Consider the following 13,342-nt stretch of genomic DNA (forward strand, 5'->3'; position numbering starts at 1 on the left):
TTTGAAAAAAAAAAAAAAAAAAACCTTAAAAACTCCTCGTAGGGTTAGTCAGTGATTATACCAACTGTACTGCCAACGGGGGCTCAGTACTGTATTTGTTTTTTGTATGAGAGTGTTATTTGAGTAATAAAAGAAAAAAAAAAACATCTCGAAAAACCTAATTCTCGGACAGATGAAAAGATACTCTATCCTAACTGGAGTTTGGAGAAGCCAAGAGTGAACGCAGAACCGTCATTGTAAAATGGATTTTTGATATTTATGCTGTTTGTTTTGTTAAGTTGTATATGTACTACTGAAACAAGTACTTCGTTAAAATAACTTTTTCACTTAGATTTCTCTCTTTTAATTTTTTTTTTTTTGTCCATAAGGGATACATTGGTTCATTATAGGGATGGTGATTTTATTTCGTATTTAGCATCACTTTACTATATTCACTCAGTTGGTTCGCGGATCAGCTGTTGTGTTTGTGGTGAACCAGTTTATATTTGTGGTTTTTACATTCCGACTATCCCTTGCAGTTAGTTTTTTGGAAAATTTTTTAAAAGGTGTGCTTTATATTTCTTAGTATATTTCATATTATATATTATTTGTGTCACGGAGCCGTAGCGAGATATCTGAATCATAATTAGACCGACTGCCTTTTAATCTAAAAAATAATTAAACATACCTAATTTAAAATGCCAAAATATAATTGAATGGTTGATACTTTGTCGTAGTAATTATAAATTTTTTGTAACCTTTTGTATTTTAAAATCAAGAAGTGAGCATATCGAAATTACGATTCACGTATACTTCTTATCGCGTTGTTAATTAAATACATTTTAGTAAATAATTTAACTTATAAAATGACAGTTAGAATTATTTACATTACATTACTTTAAGCTTAATATTATATTGGTTAAAATTTAAATGTTCTGGTATGTGAAAATCGTCTTAATGCATACCAAACAAACTGTTTAGTTTAGTTTCGTTTTCGAATTAGTAGCGTTGTTTGCCTAGAAGAGCTTGAAAGCCCAACCAACTTTTCTGCTATAAACCTGCAGCAGCAACAAAAAAAAAAAAAAAAAGATGGAAAAACCTCTTATATATTGGTTAGATTATTTGTAACAAGAATTGCTACCATTTATCCTTTACAATGAAACACAAATCTTATGAGTTACACGATAATGATTCGAAATGAACCGTGGCGATGATTCTCCATCTCTTAGATCATGTTTCTAAATATGTAGACAGGATTCAGTCTGCAGGTATTTAAGTTACGTATAAACTGAATGTATTACCCTTTCTCCTCGCCTCGAGCTTTTTTTTTTTTTTTTTTTTAAATGAAAAGTATGGATATTATGCTATACTCCTTTTCCGACTTTCTCTAGATTATTAATTCCCCATTTGTTACGTATACTGTTGAAAGATAATGCTAATTATTGTTATTGTGCTAGAAAACGCCAAGAGTTAATTTGCTTACATTGAGAAAATTAACTGAAATAATAATAAAAATTGTTTTGTATATGATGATGCAGCCGCCAAAAATGTATATCTTTTTAAAATATATTAGCAAGCTCATAATAAAAAATCGTTAATACAGTGTTTCTTATATATTTTTAGTGTTTTCATAAGTGATTTTTTTATATATATAAAATTGTCCGAATTTAGCATTAGTAGAGGCACATGATGCAAGAAAGCAAGCCTATGCAGCATCAGCCAAAAAAAAAAAAAAAAAACCGTTCCCATTTCACCCCTCCATTCATTCCAAATACCTATCCAGCTCAGCCTTAAATTTATTTAGGCTATCAACTTCCACAACAAAGGATGGAAGTCTGTTCCAACTACCAACTGGCTAAAGGCAAACTTCCACACATCTCTCTTTCCTCAATTTGAATTTATGCCCTCTCAGGTGATTTCTGAGCAAGAGAAAAAATCTCATCAGCATTGAGCATGCTCAAACCATTCAAGGCTTTATATACCTCAATCAGATCACCTTGCAGGTGCCTAGTCTCCAGACCCTGTAATTTGCAAAATTTAAGCCTTTCTTCGTAAGATCAACCCCTAATCATGTTGTCCTACTCTGTACTTGTTCCAACAGCTCTACATCCTTCTTGAAATGAGCTTCCAGACCTGTATACAGTACTCAAGGTGTGGCCTGACCATTGCCTTATACAAGGGGATAATCACCTCCTTATCCCTGTTAGAAAAATTCCTGTACATCATTGACAAGACACTATGAGCTACTCTTGCAGATCGTCTGCACTGCTCAGAAAACTTCATATCTGCCTGCACAATTACCCCCAGGTCCTTTTCATTCTCTACTACAGTCAGTGTAGTACCACAGAGTTGATACGTCACTCTGAGGTTACTGCTTCCCATATGTAACACTTTACATTTGTCAATGTTAAACTTCATTTGCCACCTTTCAGCCCATCTGCTCAACTTTTCTAGATCCTGTTATAGCAGCATACTGTCATTAGTGTCCTTAACAACCTGCCAACCTTTGTATCGTCTGCAAACTTGGACATTAAGCTTGATATACCGACCATCATCAACATCATTTATAAATACAGAAAACAACAATGAACCCTGAGGGACTCCACTAATAACATTAGTCCACGATGAGCAGTGTCCATTGATTACGACTCTCTGCCTTCTCCCACTTGACCATCCATTTATCCATAGCAGCGATTTGCCTCCAATGCCACACTGTTCCAATTTGTTCAGCAGTCTTCCATGTGCAACAGTATCAAAGACTGCTAAACAAATTGGAGCAGTGTGCATTATTAACCCCCCCCACCTACTGCAAAAACTAGTAACTGAAATAGTACATAAAGTTTGTACTAAAAAAAAAATGAAAGAAAAGTAATAGAAAGTCATTAGAAAAATAATGCTACAAAGTATTTTGAATACGAAATAATAACTTTTTGAGCAATATAGTGAATAATGTTTGTACTCACCGTGATATCTAGGAGAGTCTAAACAGGTTCTTCCCTTAGGTAAGAAGAGTGACAAAAGCATATTTAATAATGTGCTTTTATCACTAATATCACACATACATAATAGTGTGTGTGTGCTATTAGTAACTGAAATAAATGATGTCCTGAAACAACCAAGGAGGTAGGAGGTTTTGCATCTTAGCAAAATAAAAAATATTAAAGACAAAGAATAACAATATGGATTAACAAAATAAACTGAGTATCTAACTCAGTTATAAAATCAGACTTAAGACATATTAATAAATAATATTCACTGTCACAAGCACAAAATTTATTAGCCATACATCAAAATCCAGTATCAAATTTAGTATTTAAATTGATTGAGATAAATACAGATTATCAAAATTAAATAGTACCTTGATTGAGAAAAAAGAAAATGAGCCCATCATTATTTTACTATTAGTATTAATATTGACAAATGACACATGTTTATACAGCATCAACTAAAAAAAATAAATAAATATAAAATGAAGAAAAAAAAAAAAAAACTTCCAATATCACCAGTTCCATAACATGTTCTTTTTCTAATTTTTTTCTTTAACTTTTTCCATAACATAATTTTTTTCCATAACTTTTTCTAATTCCTCCTTAAATTTATTCCAACTATCCACTTTCATTCCACCAGATGGAAGTTCCAGCAATCAACTACTCTGGTTGAAAGCAAATTTCCACACGTCTGTCCTGCAACCATCCTTCCCTGCTTTAAATTTGTCCTCTTATGTGTTGTCTGAGTAAAAGTATGGATGCCATCAGCTTACTCAATCCATTCAAAGCTTTAAATACCTCAATCAGATCTTGCTGGTGTGCCTAGCTACAGATGCTGCAATTTGCAGGACCGAAGTCTTTCTTGGTGAGAGTATGCTTTTGTTGCTCTCACTAATCTCATTGCTTTTCTCTGTAGCCCTTCCAGCAGATTCGCATTCTTCCTTGAATGAGGCCTCCAGACCTGTGTACAATACTCAAGATGTGGCCTTATCATCGCAAGTTAGATTGGAATAATTACTTCCTTAGCCTTGCTAGAAAAATTCTTGTACATCTTTGACAAAACCTCATGAGCTGCCTTAGCAGCCTGTCTACACTGCAGAGAACTTCATAGCTGACTGCACAATTACCCCAGGTCATTTTTGTTTTTTACTACCTATAGAGTAGTACAATACAGTTGGTAAGTTGTTCTGATATATAATTTTGGCCAAATTACTTGAAATGAAAAAGTTTGAAAAAGTTTACAATTTCTTTTGCAAGATAAGGCAAAATAATTACAAGATGCAAGAGAAACAAAATCTGTATTTAAGTAGGGAGGGAAGTACATGTAAATTTTATGTAGGAATTTAAGCAGAGAATTGGGGAAATGTAGAGAATAAAATGTTAAATTTTGAAATTGCCAAAATTTCTAAAATACTAACATTTCTAAAATTAATGATTAATGATGAGGGGGGTAATACTCTTGATCTGATTATCAGCAGTGATTATTCATGCATTATGCTGTAGATAAAGGAACCACTAAGTGGCAGTGATCACAGTGTATTTTTTTTTTTTTTTTTTTTTATGTGAACCCCAAACACGAGAGGTATTAGAACCTATAGTACTTAGTACCGTGCTTGGGTTGGAGGTTGAGGAGACGAAAGAAGATATTTGTTGACATTGGACTTGAACTTCTGTAGATTGTAATTTTCAGGAAATACGTATGAAGGAAGGTTGTTCCAGAAAACGGCAGTTGAATGAATAAATGAGGAAGATGAAAAGTTGGTTCTGTGGGTTTGAAGTTGGACAGTAAATGGATGTTGGCTGGTGGCGGCACGTGTTCGGACTGTTTTGAAAGAGAGAGCGGGAATTATAGAAGCCAATTCAGAAGAACAGTGCCCATGGAAATATCTGTAGAAGAGGCATGCAGCAGAAACAGTACGTCAATGAGAAAGCGAGTGGAGAGACTCTGTTAGAGATGAATCATTAATTAACCTAACTGCCCTCTTCTGAATGGAATCAAGAAGCCTGAGAGAGGTTTTGGGGGCACCACCCCAAATGTGGGAACAATATTCCATGGCAGGGCGGATTTGCGATTTATACAGAGTGAGCAGCTGTTTGGAAGAAAAGTAACGCCGAGAGCGAAAGAGAAAACCAAGTTTTCTAGATGCAGAGGAAGCAATATTTGTAATGTGCTTGTGCCAAGAGAGATTAGAAGTCAGGGTAATCCCCAAAAGAGATATATCCTTTTGCCTAGAAATTGGAGTGTCACTAAAGATAAGCATAGGAGCAGAAGAATCCTTTTTGCGAGATATAAGACAAGACTGAGTTTTAGAAGGGTTGAAATCAACTAAGTTGTCTTTGCCCCACTGGAGAATTACCTGAAGATCGGCATTTAAGGAATTGGTAGCAGATTTTCGAGAAGTTGAAGCTGATTGAGCAGGGCAAGGTTTCTCAAAATGGAAAGTTGAATGCAATGTGCTATCATCGGCAAAACTATGGATAGGATTTCCAGTCAATGGAAGAAGGTCATTGATATACAAGAGGAAAAGAGTGGGGGAAAGAACTGAACCTTGGGGGACACCGGCATTAGTGGAGAAGTTAGAAGACAGAGAGCCATCTACCATCACCCTCAGTGAGCGATCAGAGAGAAAACTGGATAACCAATTACTAAAAACTGTTGGCAAACCATAAGATGGAAGCTTGTTTAGAAGACCTTTATGCCAAACCCGATCGAAAGCCTTTGAGATGTCAAGAGCAACTACTTGTGTTTCACCGAACCTTTCCATTGAAGTAGTCCATAAATGGGTAACATAAGCCAGAATATCACCAGTGGATCGACACCGACGGAATCCATACTGGCGATCGTTGATCAGACGGAAGGTTTCTAGGTAGTTTAAGAGTTGGCGGTTAATTGATTTCTCCATTACTTTAGAAAGAGTAGAAGTAATTGCAATGGGACGATAATTGGATGGGAGGGATTTGTCACCCTTTTTAGGAACTGGCTGGATATGAGCAAATTTCCAAGCAGAAGGAAAAACACCTTTGGAATAAGAAAGTGAAAAAAGGCGGCAAAGAATAGGAGTAAGTTCAGGAGCACAGATTTTGAGAACAAGTGGAGAAATACCATCAGGACCCGGAGTTTTCTTAGCATCAAGATTCATCAAAATCCTTCTGATATCCTTTTGACGGAAGACCACAGGAGGCATTGAATGGACCGTGTTGGGAATGGTGGGAGGTGTTTTACCAAGTTCATTAATACATGAGCTGGAAGAAAAATGGGATGCTAGCAGGTCAGCTTTATCCTTGGCTACAGTGACAACAAAAATGGGATGCTAGCAGGTCAGCTTTATCCTTGGCTACAGTGACAACAGAACCATCTGGTTTGGACAGAGGTGGAAGCAGAGATGGGCAAAAGTTGCGGCCAATAGCTTTGGCAAGAGACCAGAATGCTCGGCTACCATTAGGGCAAGAAGCAAGTTTTCTACTCTTAGCCTGTTCAAACTCTAGTTTGGACTGATTAATAACTGATTTACAATTGTTGCGAGCTTTGGTGTAGGCAGAAAATGAAACTGAAGAATTAGAAACAAGCCAATTACGATATGCAACATTCTTCTCTTGAACAGCCTTAGCACATTTATTGGAAAACCAAGGTTTAGATAAAGGACGAGATTTTAAAGTGGAGTGTGGGATAAAGGATTCCATTCCTGCAAGAATAATTTCACTGACACGATCTGAGCAAACGTTGACATCAGGAGTTTTGAAACAGTAATCCGACCAAGGAAAAGAAGAAAAGAAGTCTCGCAGGTCATCCCATTTTGCATTCTTGTAATGCCAAACAACACGAGGTTGGGAATAACCATGAGATAAAGGTTCCATTGGAGAAGAGACAATCACCAAGTTGTGATCTGAAGTGCCTAAAGGACCTCTCACTTCGACCGTGTACTTAGAAGGGTTGTTTGTGAGAAAAAGATCAAGCGTATTGGCTGTATGATTCGGATTGTCCGGTATTCTTGTAGGTAAATGAACAATCTGTGCTAGGTCATTAGTAATTGCAAAAGCCTCAGCATCTCGACCTGCTGGGTCGGTGTGACTAGAAAACGGAAGCCAGCTGGAGTTGTGAACATTAAAATCACCAAGGAAAATTACCTCACTGTTAGGAAAGTTGGACTGGAGAAAGTCAAGTTGCAACGAGAGGAAGTCAAAGAGCTCCAAGTGATTAGTGGAGTTGGGAGAACGGTAGAGACAACAGATGAATTTGACACAATGAGGTAGAGAGATTTTAAGCCAGAGAAGATCAAAGAGAGGAGATTCCAAATTGCCAAGTCTCTGACAGGGAATATCAGAACGGACATATGCACAAGTAAAACATATGAACGGACATATGCACAAGTATTGATGTGGGATTTACTCGAAGATCTAACTACTGCCAGGGGTAAAGAGAAGGGACTTTGCTTTTGTAGAGCTGACTACAGTGGGACCAACAGCAAATTCTAATTGGGAACCATTCAAGGAAGTTATCTTGGATGTCACTAGGCATTTCATACCAACTAAGAAATACTGATATTGATGAAGGTATATCAGGCTTAATGTCCAATTTTGCAGATGACACGGAGGTTGGCAGGGTTATTAACACAACTAATGACAGTACGTTACTGCAACAGGATCTAGAGAAATTGAGCGGATGGGCTGAGAGGTGTCATCTTGTATTTACATTGGCAAATGTAAAATACTGCATGTTGCTAACAGTAACCCCAGAGTAACATATCAATTGTGTGGATGTTACTCTCGTGTTACTGAGTAACATATCAACTGTATGGAACTATACTTAGCATAGCAGAGAATGAAAAGACCTGGAAGTAATTATGCAGTCAGATATGAAGTTTTCTGGGCAGTACAGACATGGGATCTTATCAATGATATACAGGAATTTTGCGAGCAGGGATAAGGAAGTTATTATCCTCTTGTATAAGGCAATGGTCATGCCACACCTTGAGTACTGTATACAGGTTTGGAGGCCTAATTTTGGGAAGGATGTACAGCTGCTGGAATGAGTACAGAGAAGAGCAACGAGATTGGTTAGGGGAACAAAGGATTGCTCTTACGAACAAAAGCTTAAGTTCTGTAAATTGCAGTGTCTGGAGACTAGACACCTGCAAGGTGTTCTGATTGAGGTGTATAAGGCCTTGAATGGTTTGAGCAAACTCAGTACTGATGGGATTCTTACTCTTGCCCAGATTAATCACCTGAGGGGACATAAATTCAAATTGAGGAAAGACAGTTGTAGAATAGATGTGCGGAAATTTGCCTTTAGCCAGCGGGTGGTTGATTGCTGGAACAAATTTCCATCTGTCATTGTGGAAGTTGATGGCTTAAATAAATTCAAGGCAGTAGAGAAACATTTGGAGTGAAGGGATGGATGAACTGAGAAGGTTTTTTCTTTTTTTTGGCTGATGCTGTGTAAGCTTCCTTTCTTGCATCATATGCCTGTATTAATGGTAATGCTGATAACTGACAGCAAAGTTGAAGTTAAACATAAGAAAGATATCTGGGGTGGATGGGATCTATCCAGTTATATTAAAGGAGGCAGCAAGGGATCTAACCCTTAGCCATGATTATGAGACCATCCTTGGATTCAGGGGAAGATCCCCCACGGACTGGAGATGTGCTAATATATCCCCAATTCACAAAGGGCAACAAGTAATTACAGACCTGTTAGTTTAAGTTTTGGGGAAAATAATGGAGTCACTGGTTAAAGAAGCACTACAGGATCTTCTAGACAAGACAGACACAGCATGGGTTTGTTAAAGGGAAGTCTGTCTGACCAGTTTGATTGGATATTATGATGTGGTCACAAAGGAACTGGATGCAAAAAATTATTTTGATATCATATACTTGGATTTTAGGAAAGCTTTCAATACTGTTGCATATGGAAGGCTACTGTACAAATTGGAGCAGTGTGGCATTATGGGTAAGTTATTGCTATGGATGAAGATATGGTTGAGTGGGAGAAGACAGAGACTGGTAATCAGTGGACACTAATGTTATTAGTGGAGGCCCTCAGGGTGTGGTGTTGGGCACATTGTTGTTTTCTGTATTTATCAGTGATATTAATGAAGGTATATCAGGTTTAATGTCCAAGTTTGCAGATGATATGAAGGTTGGCATGGTTGTTAATGATAGTAATGACAGTACACTACTGCAGGAGGATCTAGAAAAGTTGAGTAGATGGTTGAGCAGTGGCAACTGAAGTTTAAAATTGACAAATGCAAAGAGCTACATATGGGTAGGAGTAATCCCAGAATAACATACCAACTGTGTGGTACTACACTGAGGGAAGTGGAGAATGAAAAAGTCCTGGAGGTAATTGTGAAGTCAGATATGAAGTTTTCTGGGCAGTGCAGACAGGCTGCAAGAGTAGCTCATGGGGTCTTCTCAATGGTATACAGAAATTTTGCTAGCAGGGATAAGGAGATGATTATCCCCTGGTATATGACAATGGTCAGGCCACACCATGAGTACTGCATACAGGTGTGGGGGGGGCCTCATTTTAAGAAAGTTGTAGAGCTGCTGGAATGAGTATAGAGAAGGACAATGAGATAGGTGAGTGGAACAAAGGGTTTCTCTTGCCAAGAAAGGCTTAAGTGCTGCGCATTAGTATTAGTAGAGGCATATGATGCAAGAAAACAAGCTTATGCAGCATCAGCCAAAAAAACAATTCCATTTCACCCCTCCATTCGTTCGAAATACCTGTCCAGCTGAGCTTTAAATTTATTTAGGCTATCAACTTCCACAACAAGGGATGGAAGTCTGTTCCACCAACCAACTACCCGCTGGCTATAGGCAAATTTCCGCACATCTATCCTACATCTGTCTTTCCTCAATCTGAATTTATGCCCTCTCAGGTGATTATTCGGATCAAGAGGAAGAATCCCATTGGCATTGAGCATGCTCAAGCCATTCAAGGCTTTACACACCTCGTCGGTGCCTAGTCTGCAGATACTGTAATTTGCAAAACTTAAGCCTTTCTTCGTAAGAGCAACCCTCTGTTCCATTCACTAATCTTGTTGCCCTTCTCTGTACTCGTTCCAGCAGCTCTACATCCTTCTTTCAATGAGGCCTCCAGACCTGTATACAGTACTCAAGGTATGGCCTGACCATTGCCTTATACAAGGGAATAATCACCTCCTTATCCCTGCTAGAAAAATTCCTGTATATCATTGACAAGACACCATGAGTTATTCTTGCAGCCCATCTGCACTGCCATAGAAAATCATATCTACCTGCACAACCACCCCCAAGCTCTGGGGTTGCTGTTTCCCATATGTAGTACTTTACATTTGTCAATGTTAAACTTCATTTGCCATCTCTCAGTCCATCTGCTCAACCTTTACAGATCCTATTGCAGCAATATACTCTCAATAGTGTCCTTAACAACCCTGCCAACCTTTGTATCGTCTGCAAACTTGGACCTTAAGCTTGATATACCATCATCAATATCATTTTTAAATACAGAAAACTATAATGGACCCAACACTGAACCCTGAGGGACTCCACTAATAAGATTAGTCCACGATGAGCAGTGTCCATTGATTACCACTCTCTGTCTTCTCCCCCTCAACCATCCCTTTATCCATAGCAGCAATTTGCCTCCAATGCCACATTGCTCCAATTTGTGCAGCAGTCTTTCATGTGCAGTATCAAAACCCTTTCTAAGATCCAAATATATAATATCAAAGTTATTCCCTGCATCCAGTTCTTTTGTGACTGCATCATAGTATCCAATCAAATTGGTCAGACAAGACTTTCCCTTAACAGAACCATGCTGTGTCCGAACTATAACTGAAATCCTGTCTAGATGATCCTGCAGTGCTTCTTTAACAACCACCCCCAAGTCCCTTTCATTCTCTACCATGTGTCAGTGTAGAACCCCAGAGTTGATACATTGCTCTGGGGTTGCTGTTTCCCATATGTAGTACTTTACATTTGTCAATGTTAAACTTCATTTGCCATCTCTCAGTCCATCTGCTCAACCTTTACAGATCCTATTGCAGCAATATACTCTCAATAGTGTCCTTAACAACCCTGCCAACCTTTGTATCGTCTGCAAACTTGGACCTTAAGCTTGATATACCATCATCAATATCATTTTTAAATACAGAAAACTATAATGGACCCAACACTGAACCCTGAGGGACTCCACTAATAAGATTAGTCCACGATGAGCAGTGTCCATTGATTACCACTCTCTGTCTTCTCCCCCTCAACCATCCCTTTATCCATAGCAGCAATTTGCCTCCAATGCCACATTGCTCCAATTTGTGCAGCAGTCTTTCATGTGCAATATCAAAAGCCTTTCTAAGATCCAAATATATAATATCAAAGTTATTCCCTGCATCCAGTTCTTTTGTGACTGCATCATAGTATCCAATCAAATTGGTCAGGCAAGACTTTCCCTTAACAGAACCATGCTGTGTCCGAACTATAACTGAAATCCTGTCTAGATGAGCCTGCAGTGCTTCTTTAACCAGTGCCTCCATTAATTTTCCGGGAACAGAAGTTAATCTCACAGGTCTATAATTACTTGTGTCAGCCTTTGATCCTCCTTTGTGAATTGTGGTCACATTTGCATATCTCCAGTCTATGGGTACCTCCCCTGAGTCCAAGGAAGCTCTCATAATTATGGTTATGGGTTTGCTTATTTCCTTTGCTGCCTCCTTTAATATAACTGGATAGATCCCATCCACCCCCGGGTGCCTTTCTTGTGTTCATCTTCAACAATTTCTCCTCCACTTTACTCTCAGTTATTACAAGATTATTTAGCTTACTGCCAGAGTTGAATACACCTCTGGCATTCTGCTCGCTGAATAACTCCTCATGTGTGAATGTCAATGCAAAATATTCATTTAGTTTGTTAGCTACCTGAGCAGGACCATCAACAGTTGAACCATTGATATCAAGTGGACCAATCTGATTCATCCCCTTCCTTCTAGAGTTTACATAAGTACCTGGGCTTTGCCACCTGGGAGTCTAAAACACTGGTGAAACTGATATTCAGGTTACACTTGGGTCAAGTGAACCAAATTTCAATGAAGTCTAGATGCTCTGTGACCAAATCCCCTGTTTGCGCCTTCACATCGGTGGGAATGTTAGTAACCCTGGGTGATACTGATCTCCAGGTAATTCTCCAGGGGGACAAAGATAACTTAGTTGATAACTCTCTCAGGGTTTTAGCTCAATTCAAAAGTGGGCAGTTGGGTTAATTAATGAACAATCTGTAAAAAGTGTCTCCACTCTCTTTCTCATAGACATTTTGTTTCTTCTGCATGCCTTTTCTGTGGGCACTGCTGTTAGAATTAGATTTTCTAATTTCTTTCTCTCTTCCAAACCACTCTGAACATGTGCCACATGTTCAGAGTGCACCACTTTTTTTTTCCAAAATCCTTAAGAGTTTCATTTCTTGTTACTAGGAAACATACTAAACTAATAATGCCACTTCTAGGAATGGCATGAACTAGAATACTATAGTTTAATACATCATTTGATGTATTGAAAAGTTGCTCACCTTGAGAAGTTTTGAAATTCCAAGAAAACAAAGTTGAAAAGAGGTGTATTACATCTCTTTGGTTCTTTCACACAATTAGTTTGTGAAAACTTGAGTAAAACTGGATTTAGGAAGGTAGAGAAAGTTTCAGTCATTAATCTTCAACAAAAACAAAATACACAACTTTTTCACAAATCACATGACAGGTCCTGCATAGTCACTGCTGGTTTGAATTTATTCAAGCTACCGAATTCAACAACACCAGGTGGAAGTTTTGTTCCAACAATTAGTCACTCTCTGGCTGAAATAAAATTTTTCACATCTATCCATCTATCTATCCTGTAACCATTCTTTTTCAGTTATGTTCCCTTGTGTGTGTATTCTCTGAGAAAGAGTAGGATACAGTCAGCATTTAGTTTATTCAGTCTGTTAAAAGTCTTACATAGTTCTGTCGGGTTTCCTTCCAGGTTCCTAATTTCCAAGTGTTACAGCCCAGAATGCCAGGTGATACTAGTGACCACAATGCTTTTTCATACTGATCATCTATTAAGATTAACTGTTAATACATTTCTCCTGAGTTTTACAAGCCCACTAACTCTTGAGGATTTTGAATTAAATAAGACTAATCATATAACTTAGAAAGTAAAGTCATCCTTCTTTAAAACTTTACTTTTGTTTAAACTAATCCTGTTTCTTTGCTTGGGTTGCTAGGTAGCACTGCTCTTTGCTTCCATGTGACAGCTCTGCTAATCTTTGGGAAAAATCTTCCAGGGCCAAGAAGAGCATAACATGAATAATCCACAAACTAATTTCTTTGAGCTGCCAGGCACACAGCAGACATCTAAGAAAAAAGATA

At 38.1% G+C, this 13,342-nt stretch overlaps 1 protein-coding gene across 2 annotated transcripts in view; it reads left to right on the plus strand.

Moving 5' to 3' along the window:
* Positions 1 to 445: 445 nt before the first annotated feature.
* LOC150085151 (uncharacterized) overlaps positions 446 to 13,342 on the plus strand; it is a 274,128-nt gene continuing 261,231 nt past the window's right edge. For both annotated transcript variants that reach the window (XM_090373050.1, XM_090373051.1), the window contains exon 1: positions 446 to 545. The gene's annotated coding sequence lies outside the window, so the exon portion shown is untranslated. The remainder of the gene's footprint in view (positions 546 to 13,342) is intronic.

Source organism: Mastigoproctus giganteus, chromosome 5 (assembly GCF_048544385.1).
Source record: "Mastigoproctus giganteus isolate SK-2022 chromosome 5, ASM4854438v1, whole genome shotgun sequence".
In the NCBI taxonomy this organism is placed as follows: Eukaryota; Metazoa; Arthropoda; class Arachnida; order Uropygi; family Thelyphonidae; genus Mastigoproctus; species Mastigoproctus giganteus.